General features: G+C 38.9%; 1 pseudogene; it reads left to right on the top strand.

The window, feature by feature from the left end:
- Positions 1–10,922: 10,922 nt before the first annotated feature.
- LOC129893583 (5S ribosomal RNA) lies at positions 10,923–11,040 on the top strand (annotated as a pseudogene).
- The last annotated feature ends 2,371 nt before the right edge of the window (positions 11,041–13,411 follow it).

The following is a 13,411-nucleotide window of genomic DNA, read 5'->3' as shown; positions in this document are numbered from 1 at the left end:
AGGGTTATATGGGCCAGTGGGCGAGGGAATTTCGACACTACTTGGCAGCCAACTCGGAGGGCGAGAAAAAGCAAAACCCAAAAGGTAAGGATACCAGCTGATGTAACTTACGGATGACAGGAAGTAATACCCAAGGTCAAAAATTCCATAGTATGACTTGGACTACAAGACTCACTTCACACTCCATCGACAGATGGATCTAAAGGGAATGTTACCTTTGAATTAACGATATTAGTCCCTTCTCCTTCGATCACAGGTTACCTACTCCACTGAGAAGGTGTAAAGTTATAAAGTAAAAGAGTGGTAGGACCTTACGGAGTGCCCATAACTAATTTCCTAGGCAAGAGAGCCCAAGTGCTAATTAACTATCGAGAGATTTAAAGATAGGTTAAGTCAAACTATCGAGATGTAATTAGTACTATGGGTGAAGTAACACATGGCCACGAGTGGACCAAATATCTCCCCCGACATCGAATGTAGGATAAGGGAAGAAATTTTAGTGGGATTATACCAGATCATGTTAGACAAAGCACATAACGACTATGAGAGCCATTTAATGAGGGGACTGCAGCATTATTAGGTAGCCAACCCTAAGGAGCGGAAAGAAAGAGGAGAAGAAGGACCAAAATGATAGGATGCCAATTACAGTTCTGAAAAGAGTCGAGAAGGACCATACGAGTCTAACGAATCAGCCCATTTGCTTTTAAGCAAGGGCACCTAGGCAGCCAAAATTAGGTAGAGTTGTAGAACATGGAGATAGTAAGGTTCCAGGAGGTTTCCCTAGCTAATATCTTATATAGAAGGACTTCAATTATGATTAACGTTTGGACCGTAGTCAAAGAAGAGGTCAGGAGCACAGACAGGCCTTCGTACCGCCTTTTCCTCGGGCTGCTGAATAGATTGAGCATACTATCAAATGCTAGAAAATATATTGCGAGCTTATATGGTTGGCTTTAAGAGTAACTGAGATGATCGTCCACCACTTGTTGAATTTACCTACGAGAAGGGCTACCATTCCAGTATCCAGATGACCCCCTACAAGATATTGTAAGGCAGAGTGTATAAGTCCCCCTGTTGGGGAAAAGACTAAGCTGGTAGGCCAAACAGGATTAAGCAAACTAGTGACTAACAACCCAGAGTCGGCAGAAATAATATACAGATAATCGACATCGACATAAAGAGTTCATATTGATAATTATATGGTCATAACAGAGTCACCTAGAAAAGGAAATTTAACCCGGAATATATTAGACTGTATCAAGTTACTCATAAGGTGGGCAATATAGCTGGTAAGTTGAACTTACCAGCTCATTTGAAAAGTATACGCCCAGTCCTTCAGATGGAGATGCTTCATAAAGGTACTGACGAGCCACCCAAGGTATATTCTATAGATGGTGTCCAGAAGACGGAATCCTTCTAGGAAAAACCTATCGCTATCTTAGATCGGCAAACAGGAAGATTGTAGACTAAAGACGTGCCTTCCATCAAGATACGGTGGGAAAAAAAAACCAAAACCAAAAAGAGGATGACCGGGGAAACTGAAGAGAACATGAAACACAAGTATTCTCACCTGTAGCCAATAATTACAGGTAACCCCAATTCCTGGAACATGTATATGAAGTATTGGTATGGAAGTATGGGTTAAGAAAGTTGCAAAGAATCTCCCTACGATTTGTAAAAGGTGCTAAGAGATGTTTTGTCTAACATTCGGGGATGAAGTCCTAAAGGGGGGAAGGATGTTACACCCAACCCTTTTTAAACTCAAAATGTCTCATAAGTTCCTTGGACATTATCATGTGAGCCGGATATGCTACGACGCTATCAAATGACTCCAAGGAGGGGAGGATGTGATACCCTGTAGTAGAAAAGGTTAGGAATGGAATCATAAGAATCTGGAAGGAATTGGAGGCCAAGTAATGAGTCGTAGGACTCGATTTACCTACGTAAGCTACCAACTTGGAAGTCTTACATACTTAAGCTATTGGAGTACGTACCAAGCTTGCGTAGCATGGATTATATAGGCTCTTAAAATAAGATGATATTACGAACCCACGAGGGAGGAAAAAAATTAGACACATGGAAGCCTAGCAGGGTGACATGTGGCAGCACCTCAAGCAGGCAAGTGACCCACCTGCTTGGGGGAGATGGACCCCACTGCCATGTGGCAGCACCCTATTGGTCGCATGGTTGAGGTGACCCAATAAGGGCCTGACACATATCACCCTTAGGGTATGACACGTGTCACCTCATATATATATGTGTATATGACTCTTCATTTGTTCAATTATCCAAAAACATCAGCTAAGCATAGGGAGAAAACGTGAGAGAGAGGCAGCCATGGCTTTGGAAGCTTAAAGGTAAGTTTTCCAAGTTTCCTTCGTGAATTAATTATATACGGTGTTCCTTAAGTATGTTGATATGTATATATGTATTTTACGATGTCTACGGAACCAAAACTTCAAATTTATAATCGGAAACTTGGAAGAAACAAGAAGAAAAAAACGTTGGAGACAAGAGAGAGAGGCTACAGGTTAGGCCTATTGGAGGTAAGCCTCTGCGTTTCATTCCGTGAATTAATTAGTTATGGTATCACGTGGTTATATAACGATGTTTAATAATGAGAAAATCCAATTTGGGGAAGCGAGGAAGTTGCACAAATAGCCCGTTCAAGTTCAACGCGTTGAAGATGTTCCGAGTTGCGATTTGACAATTTTGGCCAATTTCGGGTAAGGTAATGTTTATCCTTTCAATTTGGACTTTATGTTATTATTATGGAGTGTATTATACACCTTGTGTGTGTTGCTGGAAACGTGAAAATAGTATAGAAATGCTGGGCGTTGAAGACAAACTAAGTTGGAGTCGCTATAGTTGAATTGTCGTCCAAATAAAGTATTGCTTTTGTGAGGTGCTGCTGCAGGGGTGTGGATTGTTGTTGCAGGGCCTAAACATGTTCTAATGTGGGTTAGGGTGGTGCTGGTAGAAGCCATATGACCCCCCATTGCGTATAATTAAAGGCATTACAAAATAAAGGCTAGACACCCTATTGTAATATCGTATTTTTGAATAAGTCGTTAGGAGTTTATGTTGTATATTGTTGGTGTGAATTGCTGCAGGTTATTGTTGTAGGTTGGATGTAGGTCTTAGGGACCTGATTGGAAATTCATATAGGACACATTATAGGGGAGGTGCTGCCCAATTTTCATTAACGCCTTAACAAACTAAAGAACTAGTCGAGGAAACGACTAAGGAAATAGATTCTATTAATACTAAGGTGTAACCTAATATGCTTGAAAGTTAAGAAGAGTTGATATGCATATTACTCTCTTATTGGATAGGTTCAAAGGACGACGATGCGAACAGGATAAGGAGTAAGTCAGACAAGGTATGTGAAGCTTTAGTTGTAAGTTCCGAGTATAACACGTGACTCGTGTGCACTTCTAAATGCTAAGGATCTTAAGGTAGTTGAGCTATCACCCTCGAGCCTTGTATATGTGAAATAGTAATTGAATGTATAAGCTCCCGTGACTAAGGACTCTATAGTGACAGGTGTCTCTAATTTCATAAGCTTTTTGGTAGTGTATTAATACAAGTCTATGATTCATGAGACTCCATTTGATATGGCCCCTAATGGCATTTAGAGGATACTTGGGATGATGATCATTTTGATCCTTAAATGATAGTTCATGATGATTATTATACCGACTCTCAGATGATGAGCTAATTGCATATGGTTACTCACTACTCTACTTGTGTATTCTATTAATACATCTTCCACCGAGTCCCATGAAGGGCTGGGTATGACTGAGTCCCATAAAGGGTCGATTACGATATATGATGACATGATTATTCACTGAGTCCCATAAAGCAATGGGTATGACCGAGTCCTATAAAGTGATGGGTACGTTATATGATGATATGAGCATTCACCGAGTCCCATAAAGGGTCGGGTGCGGCCGAGTACCATAAAGGGCCAGGTATGACATATGATGGTATGACTATTATGATAGTATGATTGTTGACCGAGTCCCTCATAGAAGGTCGGGTACGACACATGTATACATATGATGACCTTATAAAACTTTCTGACACTGAGTTGCATGATGGGTCAGATACTTTATGTAGGCATGCATATGAAAATATAGGAATACATTTGTGACCCAGAGCCCTATAGTGGACTGGATATACTATGATGACATATAAGATTATGCCATATACAATGATATGATCCTGTATACGATGACATGATGAAATAATATACGTGATGATATGATAACACCGAGTCCCACAGTGGGTTGGGTACTGTATGGGAGGATGATATACATGCCTTCATTTTTAAGATGCAGGTGCAGTGCATTGTTAAATGTTTTACTTGATTCCTGTACCGTTACTTTTGCTGTAATCTCACTTATACTATGTTATGCTTTATATACTCAGTACATGTATCATACTGACCCTCTTTCTTTGGGGGGCTGCATTTCATGCCCGTAGGTAGAGATGGTCCTATCGAAGATCCGCTTGCTTAGGAGTTTTGCTCATATATGTTGGAAGTGCTCCACTGTTTCGGTGCCTAGCCTTTGGGTAATTTTCCTCCCATGTATATATTTGTTTACTCAGGGGTACGGCGGGAGCCATATCCCGCCTAATGTTACCATTACTATTCTTAGAGGTCTGTAAACATATGTATATGAGTTATTTATAAGTTTGTTTCAGCTATGCATTTATGTCGTGTTGTAAAGGTTATTTTGTTATTGCAGCCTTGTCGGCTTGCCTGTCCTTTCATCTTATGATATAGGGGAAATAGGATACAGGTACATGAAAAAGTTTTGACCCATTGGGATTTTTGTGTATAGTATCACATCACACACGGTTCAACTTGATTATAGCTGATAGATACATATATAGAGGTCCAGGTCGAACCTTAGTCGAGGCCACAGGGTTGGGTCATGACAGAAGCAGTATCATAGCAGTTTGTCCTCGGAGTGTCTACAGACCGTGTCTTGTAGAATCTTGTTTATTGGTGTGTTGTGCACTACATCTATAGACAGGAGGCTACAGGACATTTAGTATGTTACTTTCTTTCATATTTGAGATTGTGCGATAGAGTCGAGTCATAGGGAATAAAATTCCTTATAATAACCTGTGATTTCAGTGGAAGGACAACATCAATAGAAGAAAGTAACTGGCGATATTGGAAGTTATAGAGCACGTAGGTAAGTAGAGGCACGTAGGAGATATGTCAGGTAAGGTGTGGAAATAGGATTGACATGTAAAGTTGAAAGGTGAAAGGGAAAGTAAATAGGAAAGTGCAACAGGTGCAGTTCGAGTGGACATACAAGGTAAGTCCATTTTTATACTGCTGATATTGGTCGCCCTGTGTGGATATGATGCGATATGATATGAATATATGTGTTATACCTATGAGGCATTGCTAGCATTTTCTGCGTGCAGGTTTGAGATAGTAAGAAATATAGAGGAAACTCTGCCCAAATTTTCCTAGAAATAAAAGAAGAATGAGATATAGAGTTGTAGTATGCCTTGTCCATAATAAGAATGAGATTTGACTAAACTATGAGTATGGATGACCTCGCATTCTAAGGAAGTATGAATTCATATGGGTTATGATAGATGGGCTGACAGAATCAACCCATTCCCTTCCAGTTAGAAAGGCATATTCAGCTGAGGGTTATGCGAGATGTTATAGCATAAAAACAATAAGATTTCATGGAGTTCCCATATCTATTATCTTAGAAGGGAAGTTCAATTTACACCTAACCGCTGGATATCATTCGGGAAGGGATTGGGAACATAGGTTCCCTATGTCTATAGGAAGTCTAAACTCCTAGATTAGTTGAGTTGATGAATAAAAGGACTATGGACGAAAACTATTACAAAGAATTCCTAAAGTCCTCACAAGACCTTATGAGACTAGTTAACATTCGAGGATGAATGTTCTAAAGGGGGGAAGGATGTTATGCCCCATACTTTTGTACTTTGAAAAGCTTTCTTAAATTCTTAAAAGTTTACACATGACCAAGGTTATCTATAATGTTATCAAATAACTCTAAGGAAGAGAGGATGTGATGCACCATAAGTATGAAGGTTAGAAATAGAGTTATAAGAATCCAGAAGGAGTTGAAGGCCAAGTAATGAGTCGTAGGACTCAACTTACTTGTGTAAGCTACCAACTTGTACGTATTACATAAGTAAGCGACTTGAGGGCGTGTCGAGCTTATATATCAAGGATTACATAGGTTCTTAAAGTAAAATGAGATTATGAACCCACGAAAGAGTCAAAAAGAGGCATAGCACCTAGTTGGAAGCAAGTAGGTGATGGACCTACTTTGACTAAGTAGGTGATGCACCTACTTGGACCAAGTAGGTGACTCACCTGCTTGGGGTGGAACCCATGCTGCCACATGGATTCATGTGAGTGGGCGCATGGATAAGGTGGCACCCTAGGGGGATGCCATGTGTCACCCCTAAGGGATGCCACGTGTCCCCTCTTAAGGATATATATATATATATATATATGTATATTGTTGGATCAACATCACTTTTCAGCTTCCCTAGCCAAAAAAAGAGGAAAAAATGTGAGAGAGGAAGAGGGCAGCCACGACTTGGAGGAAAACAAGGTAAGCCATCCGATTTCATTCTGTGATTTAATTATTTAAGGTATCCTATGGTTACATAATGGTGTTTAATAGCTTAAATTGGATTTTTGGGACAGCAAGATAGGGCGACTAACAACCCATCAATTTTCAGCATATTGAGGAGCTTTTAAGGGAAATTTTCAGCAAAGTAAGGTTTGATTCTCTCCTCCCACGTTTTGGAAAATGTTTAAGAATGTTATGGGTGTATAATTATGGGTTGGAAACATGAAAATATGCATGTTACGTCTGAAGAACATTGCAGGTCATGTAGGGGCTGTTTTGACGAGATTCTAGCGGGTTAAAGTTTGGCTAGTGTCATTGTTATTGTGGTGTTGTATTGGGCGTTGTTTTGTAGTGTTGCAGGTATGGAACATGAATAAAAATAGCTGTATATTCTTCTGGTTTCATCAACATGACACCCCGGTTCGTGTGGTGAAAGGTTTTACAAAATAGAGATTAGAAACCCTATTTTGGTATTGTGGTTTTAAGCGAGTTTTTTGGAGTTTGTGTTGTGTAATGTTGAAGTGGTTTACTTGTATATATACTGCTGATTGTTGTTGGTATTTTTCTTCTAAGTTTTGGGGGTTAAATGTTAAGTTCGAATAGGGAAAGTTATAGAGAAGACGCTGCCCGAATTCCGTTAACTTCTTAAACTAGCTAATAGACTAGTCAAGACTAGTCGAGAAAGGCTAATAAGGAAGTGATTCCTATGGGTTCTTGGTTATGGATTTAGAAGTTGGAAAGTTAAAGTTTATTAATATTAGTATTACCTTCGTATTAAATAAGTTCAGAGAACGATGCGACAACCTGGTTAAAAGCAATCAATAAGAGGTATGTAATGCTTATCTCTTCCTTTCTTTTGGCATGTCTTCAAGTTAAGTAAGGAATGATATGAAGTTGAGGGTAAATCTACTCATAAATTCCAAGTGTAATTCTGGTTCTTATTTACTTTTTGATGAAAGCACTCTTATAGTAATTGAACTAGGGCTTCTCAATCCTTCCATACGTTAGGAAGTGATGAATATGTGAAGCTACCTTTTTTCTCTTGGCATGTTTTTGGCATAAGTATGTAAAGCTATTCTTCTCTATTTTGGCATGTCTTAGATATGAGTTATGAATGGTTTGTATATGAAACATGGGGATAAATCCATTCGTAAAGTTCCGAGTAGAGTTTATAATTCTTATCCACTTCGTGATGGTAAAACTTCTTTAATAGCTGAGCTATTGCCTTTTTAAGGCTTCTATATGATAAAAGGTAATATATGTAGAGCATATTGCTCCTTTCCTTTGGAATGTCTTAAATGTAAATGAAATGAGATATGATATGAGTGTGGAGGTAGTTCTAGTTGTAAGTTCCGAGTATAATATGTGACTCATGTGCACTTCTAAATGCTAAGGCTCTTAAGGTAATTGAGCTATCACACTCGAGCCTTGTATATGTCAAATTGTAATTGAACGTATGAGCTCCTGTGCCTAAGGACTCTATAGTGATAGGTGTCTCTGATTTCATAAGCCGTTTGGCAGTGTATTAATATAAGTATATGATTCCTGAGACTCCTTTTATATGGACCCTAATGGCATTTAGAGGATACTTGGTATGATGATCATTTTGATCCTCAAATGATAGTTCGTGATGATTTTTATACCGAGTCTCATATGATGAGCTAATTGCATATGCTTACTCGCTACTCTACTCGTGCATGCTGTTAATACATCTTCCACTGAGTCCCATAAAGGGTCGGGTATGACCGAGTCCCATAAAGGGCCAGGTACGATATATAATGATATGATTATTCACCGAGTCCCATAAATGGCCGGGTATGACCGAGTCCCGTAAAGGGCTAGGTACAACCGATTCCCATAAATGGTCAAGTATGATATATAATAGTATGACTATTATGATAGTATGATTGTGGAACGACACCCTCATAGAGCACCGGGTACGACACATGTATGCATATAATGACCGTATAAAAAATGCTGACACCGAGTCCCATGATGGGCCGGATAGTTTATGTAGGCATGCATATGAAAATATAAGAATACATTTGAGAACCCAATCCCCATAGTTGAGCGGATATACTATGATGACATATAAGATTAAACTGTATACGACGATATGATGCCGTATACGATGACATGATGAAATAATATACATGTTTATATGATAACACCGAGTCTCACAACGGGCTAGGTACGGTATAGCAGGATGATATACATGCTCTCATTTTATAAGATGCAGGTGCAGTGCTTTGTTAATTGTTATACTTGTTTCCTGCACCCCTACTTCCGTTGTAATCTCACTTATATTATGTTATGCTTTATATACTCAGTACATGTATCGTATTGAACCCCTTTCTTTGGTAGGCTGCATTTCATGTCCACAGGTACAAATGTTCATTTCGGAGATCCGCCAGCTTAAGATTTCCGCTTAGCTATGTTGGAAGTGCTCCACTATTCCGGAACCTAGCCTTTGGGTACTGGTCCTCCCATGTATATATTTGTTTACTCAGGGGTACGGCGGGGACCCTGTCCCACCTTATGTAATCGTTACTATTCTTAGAGGTCTATAGACATATCCATATGAGTTGTTTATAAGTTTGTTTCAGCTATGCCTGTATGTCATATTGTAAAGGTTATTTTGATATGGCAGCCTTGTCGGCTTGCGTGCCCTTTCATATTATGATTTAGGGGAAAGAGGCTACAACTATATGAAAAAGTTTTGACCCATTGGGTTTTTTTTATAGTATCACATCACATATGGTTCAACTTGATTATAGAAGATACATACGTATATGGGGGTCCAGGTCGGACCCCAGTCGAGCCTATGGGATTGGGTCGTTACATGTTCTTACTATTAGAGGTCCGTGGATACGTATGTGGGTTGTATATATGTATCTATGTATAGTTATGTTGATATGCTATGAAAGCCTCATCGGCTTATATATTATCTTGCTTGTTGGCACACTATGACTCAAATAGGAGACCGGTTTACTTATGGTTAGCAAGGGTATACGTCAGTGTCCAATTCAGGCACCCTTCGCAGCCTACGAAGTTAGATCGTGACAAAATGGTATCAGAGCGGTTTGGTCCTCAGAATGTCTACAAACCATCTCTCATAGAGTCTAATTTATCAATGTGTGATGTACCACATCTATAAATAGGAGGCTATAGGATATTTAGGATGTTACCTTTCTTTCTTGTATAAGATCGTGCCATAGATCCGAGTCATAGGGAAACTCCTTATACTAACCTTGGACTTTAGCCAAAGGACGACATCAACCAAAGAAAGTAATTGATGATATTGGAAGTTACAAAGCATGCAAGTAAGCAAGGGAAGGAAGGGTATCTGTTAGGTAAGGTATTGACACATGATTAAAACGTAAAGTCGAAAACTGAAATGAAGGTAGACTGGAAAGTGTAACAAATGAAGGTTGAGTTGGACACCTGAGGTAAGTCCATCATTTTCATACTATTGTTGATATTGAAAGCCTTGTGTGGCTGCGATATGAGATGATATTGAAAGCCCCGTGTGGCTGTGATAAGATATGAATATATATATGTTGGCCCTATGAGGTATTGTTGGTATTTCCTGCGTTCAAGTTTTGGGGATAGTAAGGAGTATAGAGAAAACTCTGTTGAAATTTTCCAAAACAAAAAAAAAGAGGGGGGGGGGAATGAAACATAGATTCTTAATATGTCTTGGAAATTGATACCGAGTACCCCTATTATATTGAACTAAAGATGTAAAAGGTACCCTCCAGGTTGTCGATAAGGGGCACCCTTTTTACTTGGAAAATTTTATTTCAGAGAAACAAAAGCCTATCTGAGCAGCAAAGTTCAGACTAAGGTATCTTCAGCTGTATTTCGCCATAGGAAAACCTCACGTTGAGAGGCAAAATGCCCGATGATGCAGTTTCATTCTTGTTGGAAAGTACAAAACCCTCAACTATTATTAGAGGACAAGATAAGTTGTTTATGACTCAAGAATAGAATGACTACTACAAGGAGCACTCAAGATAAACATGATCAATTAAGTACGAGTATCAGACAAAAAAGGAATAGATAGCTACAAACTGAAGGTGTAGTATATGAAATGTGTTGGAATAGAATCATATGCGTATGAATAGTTGAAAATAAACAAGAAGATGACATGGGTATACCCTAAAAGGGGGAAGCGGACAATAGAAATATAATCATAAGAGAAAACCAATTGACTCTATCATATGTAAATGGAAATGCTTAAACTTCAAACGAGATCTTATAAGGGATGAATGCGATCATATCAGCACTAACACATCGGATCCCATCAGAACTTTGAAGTTAAGCGTGCTTGGCTGAGAGTAGTACGAGGATGGGGGACCCTCTGGGAAGTGAAAGAGTAAATGAAACACAAGTATCCATACCTATTCCCTACGTCTACAAGTAATCCTAACCTTTGGAACTCTGATATTGATTGCTCCATGAGAGTATATGTTATGGCAATGGGATAGAGAAACTCTCCGTATAGTCGGTCTAAGATCCGGAGAAAGGTCTTGGTTCATATTCTTGGACGAATATTCTAAAGGGGGGAAGAATGTTACACCCCGTACTTTTGAATCTTAAAAGACTTTTGTATCTTGAGAGGTTTTTGAGTTTCTTGGAAGGTTCTCAAGCTTCTTAAGCTTCTTAAGTTTCTTGAACCTCTTAAGCTTCTTAAGTTTCTTGAACCTCTTAAGATTCTTAAGTTTCTTGAAATGATAGTAAGCTTCTTATAAGTTGTCACGTGAGCCAGATAATCTATGACGCTATCAAACAACTCTAAGAAAGGGAGAGTGTGGCACCCCATAGAAGAGAAGATTGGAAATGTGGTTATGAGAATTCGGAAGGAATTGGAGGCCAAGTAATGAGTCGTAGGACTCAACTTACTTACGTAAGCTACCAATGTTAAAATCTTACATACTTAAGCTACTTGAGTGCATACAAAGGTTACGTAGTAAGGATTACATAGGTTCGTAAAGCAAGACGAGATTACAAACCCACGAGGAGGAAAAGAAAACAACACATGGCATCCCATGAGGGAGTTCCACATGGAAACAGGTGCAGCAAGGGGGTGGTCCCCACATGCGACATGGCAGCCCCTAAGGGGAGGGGGTGATGCGCTGTCCCTATAAGGGCTTGACATGTGTCACCACTAAGGGGTTGACATGTGACACACCTTAAGGTGGCCTATATATAGATGTGTTTGAAGACTTTTAAGTCATCCTTATCTTTTAAGTTTCTTTTTATCCAAAATAATTCAAGAAAAGTCTAGAAGAAAAGAGAAGAGAAACTTGAGCTAGAGAGAACAGAGAGCTTCGGTTTTGGAGGAGAAAAAAAGGTAAGTCTCCAATTTTGTTCCGCGAATTAATTCTCTACGGTTTACCAAGATGTTATGAAGGTGTTAGTAATGAAAATTTATGGTTTGGATCAGCCCAAAACATCATCAAACAGCCACGAAGTTTTAGGCGCGCTAAAGGAACTTCCGAGGAATGTTTTGGCGAGTTTCGGACAAGGTAAGGCTTTCCCTTTCAAATTGAAGTTTATGATGTTGTTATGGGGTATATTACATGTATTAAATGAGGCTGGAATTGGAATAATTGCATAAGAATGCTTGACGTTAGAAACAAACTAAATTAATGTCGCTAGCGTTAAATCAAACTCGAGTAGTAGGTTATCATTGTGGTGCTGCGGGTACAGCTGGTTGGGTTGCGTGATGCAGGGATTCAGAGTATTTTAACAAAGGTGTGGGTTCTTCTAGTTTCATTCACATGACACTCCATTTGTTATGGTTAAATATTTTGCGAAACAAAGATTCAAAACTCTATTTTTGTATCGTAGTTTGGAGCTTGTATTGTGTAAGGTTGAAGTGATTTACTTTTAAATATGCTGCTGGTTTTTTTTATTGGTATGGTTGTTGGAATTGTGGCCGAGTTGAAATCTCGGGGATGTTGAAGTTATAAAAGAGATGCTACCCGATTTTTGGTAGGTTCGGAACTAGTAATAAACTAGTCGAGGTTAATGGATAAGGAAATAACTCCTATGAGTACTTGGATGTATATTTGGAAATTAGAAAGTGAAAGGTCATTAACCTTAGTATTACTTTTATCTTAAATAGGTTAGAGAGACGACGAGGCGAATGTGTAAGAGTAATTCGTAAGAGGTATATGAAGCTTACCCTTTCTTTGTTTTGACATATCTTAGCCTTAAGTGATTGATATACAAAATATGGGGATAATTCCATTCATATAACCCCAAGTATGACTCATAAGTCTTATTCACTTCTTGATGGTAGAATTCCTATACTAGTTGAGTTATTGTCTCTCAAGGCTTCTATATGATGGAGAGTAGTAAGTATGTGAAGTTATCTCCTTTCTCTTGGCATGTTTTGGCATAAGTACGCAGAGCTACCCTTCTTTACTCTTGATATGTCTTTGACATAAGTGTGGTTCTATGATTGTAAGGTAATGCAATAATAAGGTTCTGATACCAAGCCCATGACGGGCCGGGTACGATATATGTAAATGATGACTCCTTGAGAAAAAGTAGAGACTAGGTAAAACTTATTCTTTCTCTTTCTTTGACATGTCCTAATTGTAAGTAAAATGCGATACGAGCTCTGGGTAACTCCACTTTTAAGTCCTAAATGTAACCCGTATCTCTTATTCACTTCTGGATGTCAAACTCTTATAGTAAGTTGAATTACTTTCCTTGAACTCCATAGGTTGAGAAGTACTGATACA

The sequence above is a fragment of the Solanum dulcamara genome, chromosome 6 (assembly GCF_947179165.1).
Source record: "Solanum dulcamara chromosome 6, daSolDulc1.2, whole genome shotgun sequence".
NCBI classification, from domain to species: Eukaryota; Viridiplantae; Streptophyta; class Magnoliopsida; order Solanales; family Solanaceae; genus Solanum; species Solanum dulcamara.
This window is presented reverse-complemented; position numbering and strand designations above follow the sequence as displayed.